This window comes from Staurois parvus, unplaced genomic scaffold (genome assembly GCF_062004578.1).
Source record: "Staurois parvus isolate SC_StPar_1 unplaced genomic scaffold, SC_StPar_1.0 ptg000258l, whole genome shotgun sequence".
Taxonomy (NCBI): Eukaryota; Metazoa; Chordata; class Amphibia; order Anura; family Ranidae; genus Staurois; species Staurois parvus.
Window position 1 is genome coordinate 8,363,460 of NW_028318054.1, and position 18,114 is coordinate 8,381,573.

The following is an 18,114-nucleotide window of genomic DNA, read 5'->3' on the forward strand; positions in this document are numbered from 1 at the left end:
GAAAACATTAAACAAGAATGGAGTACATGGGAGGACACCATGGAGGAAGCCATTGCTGTCCAAAAAGAATATTGCAGCACATTTGAAGTTTGCAAAAGAGCACCTGGATGTTCCACAGCACTACTGGCAAAATATACTGTGGACAGATGAAACCAAGATTGAGTTGTTTGGGAAGAACACACAACACTATGTGTGGAGAAAAAAAGGCACAGCACACCAACATCAAAACCTCATCCCCACTGTAAAACATGGCGGAGGGATCATCATGGTTTGGGGCTGCTTTGCTGCCTCAGGGCCTGGACGGATTGTTGTCATTGATGGGAAAATGAATTCCAGAGTTTATCAAGACATTTTGCAAGAAAACGTACGACCATCTGTCCGCCAACTGAAGCTCCGCAGAGGATGGGTGATGCAACAGGACAATGACCCAAAGCATACAAGTAATTCAACAAAACAATGGCTGCAACAGCACATAATACGCCTTCTGGAGTGGCCCAGTTAGAGTCCTGACCTCAACCCGATTGAAATGCTGTGGCATGACCTTAAGAGAGCGATTCACACCAGACATCCCAAGAATATTGCTACACTGAAACAGTTTTGTGAAGAGGAGTGGTCCAAAATTACTCCAGATCGTTGTGCAGGTCTGATCTGCAACAACAGGAAACGTTTGGTTGAGGTTATTGCTGCCAAAAGGAGGGTCAACCAGTTAATAAGTCCAAAGGTTCACATACTTTTTCCTCCCTGCACTGTGAATGTTTACATGTTATGTGCAATTAAACCACGGCAACATCTAATGTTTGTGTAGTATTATGTTCAGCAGACTGTGTTCTTCTATTGTTGTGACTTAGATGACGTTCAGAGCACATTTTATGCCCAATTCATGCAAAACTCCACGTAATCCCAAGGGGTTCACATACTTTTTCTTGCAACTGTATATTGATATTTAACATGAATTTGTTATTTTTATTCTTTTATGCATTGTATGCATTTAATATATGGTGCACATTGGGGCTTATTCTCCACATATGCACTCAGGTTAGCGATTTCTGTTTCATTATAAGGTTAACTGCTGCATTTTTTTATTGTTTGGAAATGCATGAATAAATGCCTTGAATCTCACAATATACAGCAATAGCTTAATTTTTTAAAGAGTTAGTTCACCTCTTTTGGACATTTCCAATATAACCCCCCATACATTCAAGCATCCCCAGCTCATTACATACTACTGCTTAGCTTTTAAAAAGGTGCTCCCTTACGCTTACTGTGTAAGTCTGGCACGCAGTTAAATATTAATTAAGACTTCAATCCTCTTGTGCACTTCTTATGACTCTAACTCATAACCCAGCATTCCCCCCAGGACATCTTACCCCGCTGGCCTTCAAGGAATGGATAATTAGAGGGATAATTCAAGTGTGACACCTAATCACTAAAGAGGAGGTCAAGCCTTTCCTGGTTCTACAACATAAAGGAACTCATAAACACTGAGTTATTCTGCAATCTACAAGTCAAACATTTCTTACAGGAGGATGTGCGCAAATCAGAAGACCCTACAGTCCTTATCCTCTTAACACAGGGATGTCACTCAGATCCCTATGAACGATTAACCTGCTATACACCATGTTCCTGGCATCATCTTCTCAACATCCTCCTAAATACACCCAGAAGTGGGCAGCAGATTTGGCAACAGACATGGATGCACAAGATTGGTTCCAAATATGGGAAACAATTGAATCCTGTTTTCACAATGCCCTAGCATTCCAGACCAAGTCCCAGTGGCCGCTATGTACCTAAACACTCACCATTCCTTTCTTAGGGAGAACCTTTTTCCACATATGTTGGACCTGTCACTCACTTCTGGATATAATTATTTCAAATGATCTCAGAACTGATGGGCTCCAACTTCTATTTCTTAACTCAGTATGCACTTTTAGACCTCAAACCTCCAAACCTTTCCAGGATCTAATTGAAATGACTACTTTATGTTTATACAACAGCAAAACAATAACTAAACCCTGGAAATTGTCAAATTTTCTTAGTCTGAAACAGGGGCGAACTGACAACTCATGGGGCCCCCGGGCAACAAGGGATCATGGGTCCCCTGTGTCCTTGCCCAAACTCAAAAAAGCCTATGAAAAAGGTACCAGGGGCATCTCATGGGCCCCCCTACTGACCCCGGGCCCTAGGGCAGTGCCCGAGTTTCCAAATGGTCAGTCCGCACCTGGTCTGAAACCAAATCCAAGGGCTAAGTGATGCTCCACAAAAGAATAAAAGTCCAACTGACTGACTGATACAATGGACCAATATTTAGCTATCTGGTATTCCTGGGCTTTTGTATTGTCCTCTCAGCAGGATTTGAGCTGGACCTTTACTGTTCTTCACTGTTACATATCTTCTGCTATACCCCTGTTCATCCCCTTCCTTCCTCTATCCCAAGCCATTCTTTTATTTCACAAGCCACATTTCTCCCTTGTACAGTTCTAGAATTATTCATTTTCATTTACATTCTTGTATGGTACCCTTCATACCCTAATTAACAAACTCAAATATCACATGTATACTGTACTTGTTCTTTTGGAACTATAATGTGTTATATTGTAACATTGCCCACTTGAAAAAGCCAGTAAACATACTGAACAAGAGACCAGTGCTCCTTTTCCACTCTATATCAATAGGTCATGAGTGGCCTGTCTGCAAAAAACTCCCAGGTAACTCAACCCCCTTCATTCTGCCTAAATGGCAGTAAAGGCTGGAGGTTATAAAGACTAAACGGGGGTACGTATCCCACAGCACCGCTAAGCCACCTAGAGGTTAACAGTGTGCCCCCAGTAGGCACATTCAAACTGTGCACAGTGTGCTCTTTCTCTCTTTATCAGAGATTTGTCACACAACATTGAACTAAGCAACTGCTGCAAGAGAGAGAACACTTTGTACATGCATACAGTTTGAACAAGTCAGGGTGCAATTCTAACCTCTAACCTATCTTCCCATTTAAGTTCAGCTACCTGGGTGTTTTTGCTGACAGGTCATGCATGGTTTATGAAAGTGGAGTGAAAAGAAGCACCTTTTAAAAAACTTGAGCAGTGTTATGTAGCAAGCTGGGGATGCTAGATTGGGTATTTTGTTGAAAATGCACAGAACAGATAAACTAACCCTTTAATTGATTTAAGACTTTAGACATGCTACACACGCCCAAAAAAAGTATTCATGGTACACAAAATGTGTGTGGCATGTCTAGTCCTTCTGCAATGCTACCAGGGTCTGCTCTCTCACTACACATCAATTTTTAGCACTGATTAAAATGTTTGTAAAGGCAAAAATAAAAATAAAATATTGTCTATTTAAATTAATTAAATGTCATTTCTCATATTTACATTTTGTTTCCTGCTGTATGCTGATGCTCTAATATACCTGGTTGATCCTGCCTGTGCTGCTTCTCCTACAAGTATACTGACTTGCTCTGGTGACAATGCAAAATGTTTAGATGTCCCCCCTGCCCCTATTGCTGGCAATAGTCACTAAGACAAATAAAGAGGTGAGTCTCCCCAGTGGACAATACACACAGCAATTCAAACAGGACAAGGGTTTACCCCTCCCTACTGTATCAAAATCTAACATATGTATACACTTTAAATAGCAGCCCTTAAGCTCTATCCCAGCAGTTTTTCCTAGGCTGAGATGAGCTAATCAGTCTGCTTCAGGTAGCAGAAAGTCTGATTTCCCCAAATCATCAGAATGCAGAATTGTAACTTTGTAATAAGTCTCTAGGTATGAGGCCTCAACAGATAGCTCAGCTGCGTCAAATGTTTTTGAACATAACCAAGAACTGCACAACCACCAGTATTTACATTACTTTTACCTCTGAGCCAACATCTTAGCCCAGGAAGTAGATGTTGACCCTGGATGTTGCCTGAACAAAGATGGCCTTTTACTTTGGGAGGGAAAAGCAGATAAAGACATTGTCTATGTGACTACTGTGACCCCTGTAAGAGGCAATAAATACCAAATCTTCAAATGCATCATGCTTCACTGGTACCAAGGCAGCTCTGTATATCATTGCAGTCTCTCTATGTATCTCCAAAGGCCAAATATACAAGTACATGCAAAAATAAAAGAAGACAGAACAGAGCACATTGGATAGTGAAGGTAAGATCACTTTGGGCTACATTCACACTGGCAATTAGGACTGTTGTAAACTCTAATGACAGCTAGGTGCAGTCGCTGACCCCATTCACTATAGCAACAGGTTGACCATGACCACTGGTATTCGCAGCTTTCCACAAAGCCAGGCAATACCTGCGGTGATTGCTGCTGAACGTACACAAGGTGCATCCAGAAATGATCACCACAGGTAATTGTTGGTGTGCAGACAGCTGTGAAAACCTGTGGCCCCCTGCAACCTGTCATTATAAAGAATGAGGCCAGTGGCCACACCTAGCCGCTGAGAGCTGCAACAGGAATCTCTGATTTCTGTTACTACAATCCACACTGGCCCTAATTCTAGTGTAGCTTTAGTGAATAAAAAGGATAACATTGCACTTACAATGAAGTGACTTCATCAGGGCCTATCACCATGACCAACCATTCAGGGGAATGTCAGGTCACACCAACAGATGATTAAGAACTCTCATTAGGTTGCTGGCAGTAGGAGAGGATGTAAACTAAGATGGATACTCTGAGGTGGACACTGAGAGAACCAAAAGTAAGGACATTACAAAGGCAACCCAAGCTGATGCAGAAAGGGGACCAAAATTGTAACCTTGGTGATGCAGCCCCTCCACTCTACTGACATGTTTGTGCATGCCCCTTATTCATCATGCACAAGGTAACATCCCTGATCAAGTCAATTCATTATATTGTATCCTTTATTATTTATCAAAGTGGTTTTATCTGCACTACCCAGTGTGTTCTGTTTCTGCTTTTAGGTAGTAAATGCTGGTAAAGTATTACACTTACATATTAATTAGCATGCATGCATTTGGAAAGAAAAAATATAACTGATCCTAGGAACACTTTACAAATAATCCATAGGATTTTATTATGTTCTCTATACTTATTAATTGTGTCCTGTTTTAACACATTAGATCAAAATATTGAAAAAAACACAGACCCAACAGACTTTTAGGGTACCCAAACAAATGTATGTTAAAATCATAACATTTTACATTGCAAATAGATTAAATGATAACATTCGAAAGAACAGCCAGCAATAAACAGGGAGTTAAATTAATCCTAAATACTGTGTTACACTCTTCTAAAAGACATGTCGCACCCTCAAGTCCATGTATTTATATATACTGTAGAGAGAAATTAAATAAAACATAGAAGGTTTCAAGATGCTTCTGTATGATCCTACATGAAACAAAAATTATTATACAACAACACATATACAACTAATTCAATTAAATAATATGATCTAAATAATCTATGCACTACTCTTGGGCAAATCTCATAAGCCCAGCTACCTTTTTAATTAAAAATATATATACATACATACAATACAGAAGCATAACTATGCTGGAAACTGTCACCATTAAATGCCCCAAGAGTGCCAATGGTACACTAAAGGGAAAAACATCAGGGCTTGTGTGCAAAGATGAAGGTTGGTATGATTCACCAGTAATAATGCAAGTATATACAAAGATGGAATAAGACCCCAGGTATTTTTTCTCTATATATAAATTGTCATGGAATTCAGACCTAAGAATCAGATCAAACCCACTTTCCTGTAAGTCACTCCATAAACAGCCACGCAAACAAGCCAAGGGGCCAAGGCCCCTACATTGGTGGTTGTAGTGGTATTACAAGAAATGACAGCTAAATACATGTCCCTATTAACTGCCTTTAAATTTTTTTAAAGTTTTTTTTGCTCTTTTTTACCAACTAAAAATTGCAGAGTGCGGGTCTGGCCATCTTCCAAGATGTGATGTCTGTCTCTTCCATCAAATCCTCTGAAAATATCCTGACATTTCAGTTCAATACATATCTGCTCATCTGAACCCTCCAGACCCTCGCTAGCTCACCATGTTCAAAATTAACCAGAACACAAACAAGACCACAAGACAAGTTGGGAAAGTGTGCCGGCGAACAAATCCAAGATGGCGACAAAGGGTGCAAAACCTACACCAAGCAGGTCAGATTGATTTTGTCATTATGGATTTATGAGAAACACAAAATGCAAACATGGGGGAAACTCCAAAAATAGGGACTTTTAAGGCACTGTGCTAAAGAACAAAACAAAAATAAGCTAAAAAATAGTTGTATTTATTGACATCCATTAAAACAATGGGCAAACAATCTGACCACTAAATATGCAATATAATACACAATATATATATGTATACACAGCAATATTATAAACATTAACACACATTATAAGAATATTATTGTTGAAACTCTTACCACAATATTCAATTAGATCACAAAGTTCTTATTAGTTCAGAGACAATAATAAACACTGATGTCTGCCGCCAGAGATAGATGCCACATCATACACCCATATATCCACCTCCCCCCCCCCACACAGGATGGGGAAGAAGGGAGAGACCAAACCAGACACTGGGCCACACAGAGCAGAAAAGGAAATAAGCCCCTCTGACAATCGTATGTAGGCTGCAATATGAAACAAGAGGGGACGCTATATTATCTTACCATTAGATTATCATTACAAAAAATTCAAAAATGTCAAAAGCCATTGTTTTGGCCAATATCCGTATATAATGGCATATGCTACAAATGAATGACACACGTCTACATCAATCAGATGTCAACACTTCTATTTCGAAAGCATTGCGTGAATTTTTTAAACTCAATACTGGATCTGTGTCAGTGTCCTCAACTCCGTGGGAAGCCCACAAAGCGTTTATTAGAGGTCATTTTATAATGGAGAGCTCACATCTTAATAAGTCCCTGCTTCATCATAAAACTGACCTTTTGAAACCAATTATCACAAGCAGAAAAAAAACTAATCAATTTGCCCTCTCTACCTAAACTTTGCTTCATGGTACAACTTAAAGATAAACTTAAGACACTTGAGGGCAGTTCTACAGCAAAGAAGCTGTTATGGATGAAACAGAAGTTGTATCAATACGCTAATAAACTTCATAGGATGTTGGTTAATAAATTAAAAGCACCTTCAACTACTTCCGCTCCTGAATTTGTGTTTCAGGCGGATGGCACCCCTATGTTTTGCCCCCAACAGACAACCCAGGTGTTTGGAGACTTCTAACGTAAGCTTTACAACTATTATCACCAGACATACACCCCCATAGAGATTCCTTCAATGCTTTTTTTTCAGCCCTTCATCTCCCTAAACTGAAAAGGGAGGATAGATTAATTTTACTATAGAAGAACTGTGTGCTGTTGTTGAAGAGCTACCGTCGCACAAAGCGTTGGGCCCAGATGGGTTTTCCTACACATATTACAAGCAATTTATCGCAGATATAGGCCCTGCCTTATTGGAATTTTACTCCACTCTGCTGTGCAGAGAAGAACCTCATTCGCAATTTCAACATTATCATGACAGTAATTCCCAAACCAGGCAAAAACCTAACGACCCCCAGCTAACTACAGGCTTATAGCATTATTAAACACGGATTATAAATTTTTTACGAAACTTTTAGCTAATCGTTTGGCTCCTTTGCTTCCCAAAATCACACATATTGATCAGGTGGGATTTATCTTGGCGAGACAGGCTGGAGAGGTCCTGGTTAACAATGCCCTCATTGTCACTGATCCTCTGCTCAGCATTGGATACTCCATTCCTCAGTTTTTGCAAGCCATGTTTAAAGGCCCTCTTCAGAATAATGGTGAGGGACTTGAGAGGGCGGATTTAGGTTAGTCAAGTATGTCTTGCTTCCGCAGGCAAGAAAAAACAAAAAGCCTTGCAGGATGGGTTAGAGGGGGAAAGAATTTGTTCATATTAAGCTCACCTTATTGTTATTGTTTTTCTACAATAATATATAATATATCTATGACATGGTAATCAAAATATATAACATGGAGACCTTAAAGATTTCTGAGACTTTTTGTAAAGTCTTACATTATTGCATGTTCTTTCAGCTGAAGACAAGCAAATTCTGGAATATAATTCAAGTAACACTGCACTTCTCAATGCAGTTCTCAGACAAGAGAAATATGCATTTCTACTAGGGGGCACTGCAGGAAAAAGAATCCAGCTTAATTTGCTTGTGGACTCCATCTCGTACCTCCTACAGTTGAGTGATTGTTGGTCCTCTCAAACCTTAATTGATAGGTAAGAGGGTAAATTTGTCTGACAAATGAGTTTATTTTATAACCTTTAAATGATTCCTATTAATGTTTTTCACCATCACAGCATAATGTGTCCCTATAGTCTGTTCAGTAAATAGTTTTTTTCTTTTCCTCCTCTCAGTAAAATGGTCAGACCAACATCTAGAGTTTGGGAACATTTCCAAAGTGCAATTTCTGCTGAGAGCAATGCTGCAATTTGCAAATATTGTAAGAAGAAATATTCTTTTCCAAATGCTACAAGGATGATAAAACACATCCTTGCATGCTAGAGGTGCCCTAAAGACATTAAAAATACTTTATGGAATGAAATGATGAGAACCAGAATGAAAGCACAAGTAACATTTCCTTTCAGGGTTCTTATTCCAAAAGCACACTTTCTGCTGCTTCTAGATCATCACAAATTGTTTCTTCTCCAGCAGCATCTTCAAAAAAGGAAGCGTTGCAAACCATGGCCTTCCAAAAATATACAATTCCTTCATTTATAAATGACACCTGAAAATCAGGAGAACATTCAAGCTCTTCATAGAGCAATATATGTGCCTGGATCAGAATTGTCAATTACTGAAAATGCATAATGGCAGGAAGCTTTTAAATTATTATGGGAAAGGGGGGTGGTTCTCACGTATAGATGAAATGTTCTTAACGTATACAGCCCTTGTTATTCCATTTGTAATCAAAAAATACAATTTTAAAAAGCAAGTTTAGTTTATTTACTGAAAAATCTGTACTTTTATTTCAAGCACAATACATTCATATATGCTGCATTTCACCTTCCCAGTGTAACAAAATTACTTTCAATTTGTAAAACTATTTCACACTGAATTTTTTATTTAATTTTTCGATAATTTCCATTTTTTCTGGAAAAAACAAGTTATGGTTTTTTCCCCATGGCTTCAAAATCTCTGGAAAGTTTTTATATCTAGGTATACATACTCTTAATTTAAAAAAAATTCAGTTACTAATTTTTAATGAAGTACTAATTTAATTTTACCAGGGACCAGTGACCTGGTAGTTTGTTCATAGTTTATTGTTTATGGAAAGAATAGCCTATTTGCAGTTATATAGGCTTACACTTTTTAGTATATTTGAATGCATAACGTTTGAACAGTAGTTCAACATGTGCTGAAGGAGTGCATTTAGACATCTGTTGGCCTCTAATATTTTCCAGAGAGTTCACCAAGAGTGAGCTCTCTGTTCTTGTGTGCCAGTTTAACCCAGGTTAGGTAACGAATATGAAGAAGACTCCCTTACACTTTTGGATTGTTTCAGTTTTGAGTGACCCTTTAAATATTTAGTAGAAATTACATTTCTTTTCAGCATCTCCATTTTCTCAGCTAAGTCATTTGGGTTGTAGCAGCAAAAATGATTTATAATAATAAATATGTTAAATGGAATTCATTATTTGCTCCAATGCAATGAAAGGAAAAAAAAAGAAATTACATTGCTGATTTCAGGTTTTCTAAATGTAATCCTGCACTCGGAAGGCATCTGAAATTGGAATTTGTAGAGCTGTTGATTTGCAAACAGATGCATTTTTCATGACTACTAAAAGCGTATGTCTGCTTTGCTTGACATGTTATAACTCTCCTGTTTATGAGGGATGAATGATTCTAAATGTTCTGTTTCTTGGTAATGGAACAAGGGTATCATGAACATTGTGATAGTTCATCTGATTTCTTAACTCCTACAGCACGAGATATGTCAGCTCCTCGATGTAATGTAATGAGCCCTTATAGACAGAACTATGACAGTATGTGTGTTTCTACATTTAATATTTAATATCTAATAGCATTTAATATCTTAAAGCAGTATTAAACCCAAAAGCAAACATTTTTTATATTACAGCTTATCAATTCTTAGATGTGATGGCTGTATTCACTTTTTTTTTTTAGTCTTTCTATTATCATCTGGTCATCTGGCCAGTAGATGTTTTTCAAAATAACAAGCTCTCTTGCAGTTACAGGGACGAGACGGACCATTTACCACTGGCAAGGGTGCTTACAGTGATAAGCTTTTATTTATTTATATAAAACCTTTACCCCAAAAGGAATAAAACTGTTTGCTGTAACTGCTTATAAAGTGTGAACTGAAGTTTGGCATCAATTTGTTGGTACATCTAAATCTGCTAGTTTAACACTCCTCTCCCCCCAGTCTGACAATGCTGCAGTCCAAAGGTGCCCCCTGTGCTCCTTCATCCAGAGTGTGTTACTGGCCAGATCACCAGGTGGAAACAGAGGAAAAAGCCTTAAAAAAAAGAAAACTAATGCAGCCACTATATTTAATATTTGGTAAGCTGCAGTATATTACATTTCTAGTTTTGGGTTTAATACTGCTTTAAGAAGTGTTGTATTTGGATGTACTCCTTTTAATCTATCACATTTTTTCAGTTAGTAGGCATTATAAGTAATCAAAATTAAATGTTACCTTCATGTATATTTGATATATTTATATATTATTTCTCTATTATATATTCAATTATTAGGGTCATATTATTTGTTATTAGGGCCATAATAAAAACATTATGCTGCCCTAGGTATATCAAAATGATAACTCTCATTTGTATAATCTCACTTATATTTTGCCTGTTTTATACATAAAACTACTTTTTCCTGTCCAGTACACCAAGCAAAAAGGATAAATGTGCCCTGAACACTATTAGGGTCCATTCACATGCTGTGCCTTTCCTGTACAATTCTTCTGCAGTTCTGTGCAATGCGATTTCAGCCCCATTCATTTTGAATGGGCTAAAATCACACCGCACCAAAAGTGCATGCACTACTTTTGAAAATGCACTGAAAATAGTTTGAATGGTACTTTTGTAATGATAACAGAAATCTCCCAAATGGCCATGATCAAAAGTTTACATACCCTGTATATCTGGCCTTGGTACAGGCACACAAAGTAACAAACACAGGTTAAAATGGCAATTAAAAGTTAATTTTCCACATCTGTGGCTTTTTAACTTGTAATTAGTGATTAGTGACTGTGTATAAATAGTCAGCGAGTTTGTTAGTTCCCACGTGAGTGCACTGAGCAGGCTAGATACTGGGCCATGGGAAGCAGAAAAGAACTGTGAAAAGACCTGTGTAACTAGTTAATGGAATTGTTTAAAGCTGGAAAAGGATATAAAAAAAATCCAAAGCCTTGAATATGCGAGTCAGTACTGTTCAATCATCTATTAAAAAGTGGAGAATTCAGGGATCTCTTGATACCAAGCCAAGGTCAGGTGGACCAAGAAAAATTGCATCCACAACTGCCAGAACATTGTTCGGGATACGAAGAAAAACCCACAGGTAAATACAGGCTGCTCTGGAAAAGATGGTGTGGTTGTTTCAAGGAGCACAATACGACGATACTTGAACAAAGATGAACTTCATGGTCTAGTTGCCACAAAGAAGCCTTTACTGCACCAATGCCACAAAAAAGCCCGGTTACAATATGCCAGAGAACACCTTGACACACTACACAGCTTCTGGCACAATGTAATCTGGAGCGACAAGACCAAAAAAGGCGTCATGTTTTGAATGTGGTCAACAGGGTCTATAGCAACAAGAATACCATCCCTACTGTGAAGCATGGTGGTGGCTCACTGATGTTTTGGGGAGTGTAAGCTCTAAAAGCACGTGGAATCTTGTGAAAATTAATGGCAAGATGCATGCAGCATGTTATCAGAAAATACTGGCAGACAATTTGCATTCTGCACATGGGACGTTCTTGGACTTTCCAGCACAATGACCCTAAGCGCAAGTTTTACAAAAGACAGCACACTGTCATTGATGCTAAAGGGGGCAATACACAGTATTAAGAACTAAGGGTATGCAGACTTTTGAACAGGGCTCATTTCATATGTTTACTTGTCGCCATGTTTTGTTTTATGATTGTGCTATTCTGTTATGACCTACAGTTTAATATGAGTCCCATAAGAAATAAAAGAAATGTGTTTTGCCTGCTCACTCGTGTTTTCTTTAAAAATGGTACATACTGTATATTACCAATTCTCCAAGGTTATGCAAACTTTGGAGCACAACTGTACAATGTTTATACAGTGCTCGCAGTAGTCACATCACATACTAAAAGATATAGCTTGTTTGGGCCAGCAACAAACTATTCAGAGCTGGTTCATAGTAAAGATGCACGGAGCTCAGTGGATCACACTGTTACTTTTTGCCCTCCTGAGGATTTACCCCCCTTCCTGACCAGGCCATTTTTTGTGTTACCATGCTGCATTACTTTAACTGACAATTGCGCGGTCATGCAACGCTGCACCCAAATGAAATTTACATCCTATTTTCCCATGAATTGAGCTTTCTTTCAGTGGTATTTGATTGCCTGTGTGTTTTTTATTTTTTGCGCTATAAATAAAAATATACACACAATTTTGAGAAAAAAAAACTAAGTTTTTTACTTTTTATGTCATACAATAGTGCCGCGCATATATCTCTATAACCTCAAACATGAATTAAAGCATCCAAAGCATGTGATTTTGCAACAATGGTGAATACATTGAATACAACTTAAAAGTCCATACTGTGTGCTTGATCCATGCATTTATAATTTGTTCCAAAACAGGTGCTCTTTATTGCTTATATCCACATATATTCCTATAGGTGCTCCTCCACCAGAGACATACATATATACTCTCACCTCCTTTTATGACCCAAATTGCATAGGTCAAATAACGCCTTTCCCTTTTAACCCGGGTAGGTATACTGTATAGATTACTCCACTTTCCTCCTCACTCTGCTTGCAAACGGTCTCATCTCCTCTTTATCCCACAAATCCTCTGCATATGTAAACAGAAACGCTTGCTATAGTGTAGTATATAAATATAGCGTGATTTATTAAAAAAAACAAAGTGCACTCACATTTAAAAGTGTCCTGCTTGGACACCACAGTAAAAAAAACCTTGTTATAATGTATTTTCAATGTGTTCAAGAATTTCCAAGATGGCGGCTCGTAAACTTCCTGTTTAGCAGCTTGTCGTCATTGGCCTGCTCTACTCATTACATCACATCATGTGATTTCCTCGAACTGCTGAGTGCACTTTGTTTTTTTTAATAAATCAAGCTATATTTATATAATACACTATGACAAGCGTTTCTGTTTACATATGCAGAGGATTTGTGGGATAAAGAGGAGATGAGACCATTTGCAGCAGAGTGAAGAGGAAAGTGGAGTCAACTATGCAGTATACCTACCTGGGTTAAAAGGGAAAGGAGGTATTTGACCTATCCAATTTGGGTCATGAAAGGAGGTGAGAGTATATATGTATATCTCTGGTGGAGGAGTACCTATAGGAATATATGTGGATATAAGCAATAAAGAGCACCTGTTTGGGAACAGATTATAAAGGCACGGATCAAGCACACATTATGGACTTTTAAGTTGTGTTCAGTGTATTCACCATTGTTGCATAATCACATGGTTTGGCTGCTTTAATTCATTTATGAGGTTATAGAGATACAGTATATGCACGGCACTATTTTATCACATATCATTTGTGTGTGGAAATGCATGTAAGTGTCAGCAGCACTGGTATACAGGGGCGGACTGACCATTTGGGAACTCGGGCACTGCCCGAGGGCCCGGGGTCAGTAGGGGGCCCCATGAGATGCCCCTGGTACCTTTTCATAGGCTCTTTCGGGTGTGGTTTGAGTGTGGGCGAGGACACAGGGGCCCCATGATCCCCATGAGTTGTCAGTCCACCCCTGCTGGTATACACAGGAATTTGAGGAGTTATTTGTACATGTTTTTGACTTTTTGCTATTAAACATGTCCAGTAAAAAAAAATGTAAAATCAAATTTCGTCATATATTTAGACCAATATGTATTCTGCTAAATGTCTTTGCTAAAAAAAATCCCAATACGTGTAAATTAATTGGTTTATGTGAAAGTTATAGTATTTACAAATGGTGGCATAAATACTTACATTTATTTTTTTTTTACTAGTAATGGCGGCGATCAGCGACTTATAGCAGGACTGCGACTTGGTGTCACTGACATCCCCAGTGACACCAATACAGTGATCAGTGTTAAAAAAAAAGCACTGACACTGTACTAATAACACTGGGCAGGAAGGGGTTAACATGAGGGGCGATCAAAGGGTTAACTCTGTGCTGTGTGCTGTTTCATAGTAATCTCTGTGTGTGTGCTTCACTGTAATCACACTGCTTTGGATGGCTGTGCACAGCCATCCAAAGCAGTGTGTACGGGCTGACAGAGAGGAGAACTGTATTGTTTACATACAGTTATCCTCCCCATCGGAGATGCTTGGCAATCACCGGGCGTCACATAGACATCTCATAAAGTTTGATTGCTGGCCAAACAATGTGAGCAAATGGATTGCCTCTTGCTATGCTGTGCTTATAAAAAGTATTGCATGCAGTATTTTTTCTCAGAGCACCTTGTCTACACACCACCGCAATGCAGTGGTGCAAACTGGGCACATAAGAGACAAGGCATTTTACCTTGTCCATGTAGTTGGACTGCAATAGAATAGGCACCCAAAGCAGTCTCTCTGCATCTTGTGTGAATTGACCCTCAATCTCCTTACATTATTTTCACTAAATACACCATTGATAAGCTTAAGGAGCACTTTGTCTAATAAGGCTATTCCCTAACAATTTAAACTTGAGTCTTTATATGCATAAATTGTTGTAGAATACTTCATAATCCCAATATGCTGATAGTAGGGATGCGCCAATACCATTTTTTAAAGACAGAGTATGAGTACTAATACTTTTTTTTAAGTACTTGCTGATACCAATTACCAATACCTATCACCCAGGAGGAGTAGGTATTGGGGTGGTTTGGGAAGTGGAAGGTGGGAGTTAGGAAGTTGGGTGAGGCTGGGGTGAGTGAGGACTGGGCAGTTGAGGGTGGGGTGGGGTGGGTTAGGGGCTTTGGGGTGGAAGGGCTGAGGTGGTTTGATTGGAAAAAGCTGTGATTGCAGGGGGGAGAAAAGGGGGATGTGAGATTCATTGGAAGATTGCTGGATGGTTGGAAGGGACCTCTGTAGTGTTAAATTGGGGTGGTAGAGGATACGCATGAGGGTAGGCTATTTATTGATGGTTGTGGACATATTAAAGGAATGTAAGGTCAGCCAATTATTAATTTGCAGCAGTAGATAACAGTAGGAGGCTTTAAGAGTTGAGGACAATGTTGGGAAGGATGGAAGCTTGTGTGGGTTAGGAGCAGTGGGGGTGGAGGAGGGAGCTGGAAAGACATGGGGCAGGGCCCCAGTGCAAGAAACCATGAAAGGCCCCCTTCAATCAAAACAAAAATGTGAGCATGACTAAGAATATGAAAGACCTAGAAATGTGCACCGCAGCTAAAACTGGGCATGGCGAGTGGAAGGGTCTTAAAGGGGGATTAAACAGAATATGTGCCTGCAGTATACACTGCACACATATACCACAGTCATTGTGCCCATATTACTAATAGAGATGAGCGAAGTATTCAAAAATTCGATTCGGCTGATTCAGTGAATTCGCTGAATAAATTCGATTCGAGTCGAATATATTCGCTGCGAATTTAACTTATAAAAAGGGTGTTTCTAGGCTTCAGAGAGCCTTTATATTAGTGCAGAACACTGTACCTTTAATTTAAATGCCCTTGGAGTCTGCTGGGGAAGAGAAATAATACTGTCAGTCAGTATGACATGCAGATGACTGCCGTCGATCTTAGAATCACCGCACACTTCACTCATTTGGGCAGTCACGGGGCCAAAACCAGAGTGTGGAGCCACAGTGTGGCGGTGGAGGCAACAGCAATGGGAGGCCATACAGCACCCTATGACAAAATGGAACCCACCAGCAGTGTGAGGAGACCTGAAAGTGGCACATGGCAGAGTGTGGCGATGGAGACAGCAGCAATGGGAGGCCGTACAGGGACCCATGAGACACTCTGGACCTGGCAGCAGCATGAGGAGGCGGTACAGGGGCCCATGACAGATTACGGGCCTGGCAGCAGCATGAGGAGTCGGTACGGGGGCCAATGGCAGATTACGGGCCTGGCAGCAGCAATGGGAGGCCCGTAATCTGCCAGCACCCTATGACAAAATGGAACCCACCAGCAGTGTGAGGAGACCTGTAAGTGGCACATGGCAGAGTGTGGCGATGGAGACAGCAGCAATGGGAGGCCGTACAGGGACCCATGACAGATTACGGGCCTGGCAGCAGCATGAGGAGGCGGTACAGGGGCACATGACAGATTACGGGCCTGGCAGCAGCAATGGGAGGCCCGTAATCTGCCAGCACCCTATGACAAAATGGAACCCACCAGCAGTGTGAGGAGACCTGAAAGTGGCACATGGCAGAGTGTGGCGATGGAGACAGCAGCAATGGGAGGCCGTACAGGGACCCATGACAGATTACGGGCCTGGCAGCAGCATGAGGAGGCGGTACAGGGGCCCATGACAGATTACGGGCCTGGCAGCAGCAATGGGAGGCCCGTAATCTGCCAGCACCCTATGACAAAATGGAACCCACCAGCAGTGTGAGGAGACCTGAAAGTGGCACATGGCAGAGTGTGGCGATGGAGACAGCAGCAATGGGAGGCCGTACAGGGACCCATGATACACTCTGGACCTGGCAGCAGCATGAGGAGGCGGTACAGGGGCCCATGACAGATTACGGGCCTGGCAGCAGCATGAGGAGGCGGTACAGGGGCCCATGGCAGATTACGGGCCTGGCAGCAGCAATGGGAGGCCCGTAATCTGCCAGCACCCTATGACAAAATGGAACCCACCAGCAGTGTGAGGAGACCTGAAAGTGGCACATGGCAGAGTGTGGCGATGGAGACAGCAGCAATGGGAGGCCGTACAGGGACCCATGACAGATTACGGGCCTGGCAGCAGCATGAGGAGGCGGTACAGGGGCCCATGACAGATTACGGGCCTGGCAGCAGCAATGGGAGGCCCGTAATCTGCCAGCACCCTATGACAAAATGGAACCCACCAGCAGTGTGAGGAGACCTGAAAGTGGCACATGGCAGAGTGTGGCGATGGAGACAGCAGCAATGGGAGGCCGTACAGGGACCCATGAGACACTCTGGACCTGGCAGCAGCATGAGGAGGCGGTACAGGGGCCCATGACAGATTACGGGCCTGGCAGCAGCATGAGGAGTTGGTACGGGGGCCCATGGCAGATTACGGGCCTGGCAGCAGCAATGGGAGGCCCGTAATCTGCCAGCACCCTATGACAAAATGGAACCCACCAGCAGTGTGAGGAGACCTGAAAGTGGCACATGGCAGAGTGTGGCGATGGAGACAGCAGCAATGGGAGGCCGTACAGGGACCCATGAGACACTCTGGACCTGGCAGCAGCATGAGGAGGCGGTACAGGGGCCCATGACAGATTACGGGCCTGGCAGCAGCATGAGGAGTTGGTACAGGGGCCCATGGCAGATTACGGGCCTGGCAGCAGCAATGGGAGGCCCGTAATCTGCCAGCACCCTATGACAAAATGGAACCCACCAGCAGTGTGAGGAGACCTGAAAGTGGCACATGGCGGAGTGTGGCGATGGAGACAGCAGCAATGGGAGGCCGTACAGGGACCCATGACAGATTACGGGCCTGGCAGCAGCATGAAGAGTCGGTACGGGGGCCCATGGCAGATTACGGGCCTGGCAGCAGCAATGGGAGGCCCGTAATCTGCCAGCACCCTATGACAAAATGGAACCCACCAGCAGTGTGAGGAGACCTGAAAGTGGCACATGGCAGAGTGTGGCGATGGAGACAGCAGCAATGGGAGGCCGTACAGGGACCCATGAGACACTCTGGACCTGGCAGCAGCATGAGGAGGCGGTACAGGGGCCCGTGACAGATTACGGGCCTGGCAGCAGCAT

General features: G+C 41.4%; 1 pseudogene; it reads left to right on the top strand.

The window, feature by feature from the left end:
* Nucleotides 1-4,250: 4,250 nt before the first annotated feature.
* The window catches only part of LOC149459476 (uncharacterized), a 108,746-nt pseudogene continuing 94,882 nt past the window's right edge, over nucleotides 4,251-18,114 (top strand).